This window comes from Pteropus vampyrus, unplaced genomic scaffold, assembly GCF_000151845.1.
Source record: "Pteropus vampyrus isolate Shadow unplaced genomic scaffold, Pvam_2.0 Scaffold329, whole genome shotgun sequence".
Classification (NCBI taxonomy): Eukaryota; Metazoa; Chordata; class Mammalia; order Chiroptera; family Pteropodidae; genus Pteropus; species Pteropus vampyrus.
Window position 1 is genome coordinate 12,126 of NW_011889110.1, and position 2,504 is coordinate 14,629.

The window sequence follows — 2,504 nt, forward strand, 5'->3', positions numbered from 1 at the left end:
GATAATTCTCATGCTGCATTGGGTTGGGAACCTCTAGAGATACCTTCCTAGGTTACTGTCACTCTTGATACTATAAAGCTCTATTATCAGAATTCGCTTTCAGCAATCTTCACTTCTGAGTTCCTGAGACTACAGATCAGCGGACTGACCATGGGATTGAGTAACTGTGAGACAGGAGGAGATATTTCTTTCGCTTCATGGGGTTCGAATATCTTGGCCCAACATACAAGATAATGGCTGTACCATAAAAGAGTCCAACCACAGAGATGGGATGAGCAGGTGGGGAAGGCTTTTCTTTGACCTTCCCCGGACTGGACCCTGAGGATGGCCCAGAAGAAGCACATATATGAGATTATGATTGATGAGAAAGGTCCCGATACCATGGAAATGGCTCCCGCCAGCACTATAATCTCATCGACATGGGTATCTGCACAGGCGAGATCTTGAAAAGCCATGATTTCACAACATAAATTTAGCATAGCACCAGACAATGCTTAAATTTTTGTCGGAACCATCAAACAGATTTAGAAAACTCAACTTTCCTATGGAAAGCCTATGGAATTTACTCATAATTTTCCTTACCATGTTCTTTCTTTCTTCCTGATATTCCAAGTTTCCTTCTTTTCTGTTTCTTTTCTGTTTAGAGAATTCATTTTTAAAAGGCAGTTTCGTCGTGTATAAAATTCTGTGTCGACAGTTTTTACTTTCACTGCTTTAAGATGGTATTTCATTGTATTTAGGCTTCCATGATGTTCGGTAAGAGTCAGCTATAATCCTATTGCTTTTCCTTCTAAAGTAATTCATTCTTTTTTCCTGGCCAATTGTAAGGCTTTTTATTTATCTTTCATTTTCAGTAGTTTGACTAATATATTTCCAGTGAAATTTTCTTTATATTTACTCTGCTTGACTTTTTCTGAGCTTTGTGAATCTGTATGTTGATATAGCTCATCAGATTTTTAAACTTCTTGCCATGATTTCTTCAAATAATTCATCTGTCCTATTTTTTCTCCTTTCTCCTTCTGGGACTGTGAGAAAATTCAGGTTTGTCAGACCTTTTGAGCACTCCCTGCAACTCTATTTTGCTCTCTTCGGTGCTTTCCATTCTTTTTTCCCCTCTACTTTCGTTTTGATAATGTATATTGAGCTGTCTTTGAGTTCATCAGCTCTGGCTCAATGTGTCCGGTCTTCTATAAAATATATACATAATTAGCTATTTATGTCAGTTTTTTTTAGGAGAAGATTTAGAACGTACATGTGATTTCTGTTAATGGATTCTTATTTTCTGATGAAATATTTCACTCTCTCATTCTTATTTGACCTCAGGTACACACATCACATGTGCTATTTGATTTAATCCTGTGAACTGCTTAATATGTTATCTCTACATTATATGTGTGGATTATGAATTTAGAGACACAAGTACATTCCTACAGTCATTCAGCTGCCAGCACAAGAATGAATTATACACACACATACGCAGTCCACTACTCTAAGTACTGAATATATGCCCATTGTCAAAAGTGTTCAAAGTGCTCTCTCAGGCTTCACTTGCCTCCTGAACCCTCACCACCTCTCACCAGTCTCATGATCATCCAGAATCGCTAGTGATATTTCCCTGGGCGTGACTCACGACTTCAGAAGGCAATAACATCTCTCTCTCTCTCCTCCATTTATGTGAATCTAATCTCAAAATTGTTTTCAAAATGTTCACACTGTCACACAGGTCCGGGAATCTTGCTATGTACTGCTCCACTGGAAGGCCATATGTATAGGAAGGTATCGAAAACTATTTTTCATTTCTCTTAGCACAGGTATCACGCTCCCTGATTTCAAGCTAAACTACAAAGGTGCAGTAATCAAACAGTATGGTACTGGCATGAATACAGTATGTAGATCAATGAAACCGAATAGAGTGCCTGGACATACATTCTTCCTTATATGCTCAATTAATCTATGACAAAGCAGGCAAGAATATACAATGGGGCAAAGACAGTCTCTTTCGGTAAGTGGTGTTCAGAAATCTGGCAGATACATGCAGAAAAATAAAACTGGACCACTTTCTTATACCGGTTACAAAAGTAAACTTAAGGTGGATTAAAGGCTTAATATAAGACCTGAAACCATAAAGTTTCTAAGAGAAAACATAAGCAATAAAGACTCTGACATCATCTTTGTCAATATCTTTTTAGCTATGTCTCTTTGGACAAGAGCATCAAAAGCAAAAATACTCAAAAGGGACTACATCAAACAAAAACGTTTTGCTCAGTGAAGGAAACCGTCAACAAAATGCAAGGAAAAGCTACTGAGTGGAGAAGACAGTCATAAATGATATATTCTATTTGGGGTTAATAGCCATAGTATAAGAAAGTCATACAACTAAACACAAAAAAGTCTAATTAAAAAATGGGCAGAGGACCTGAATACACATTTCTCCGAAAAGGATACTGAGATGGCCAACAGGTACATGAAAACATGCTCAACATCTCTAATCATCAGCAAAATGC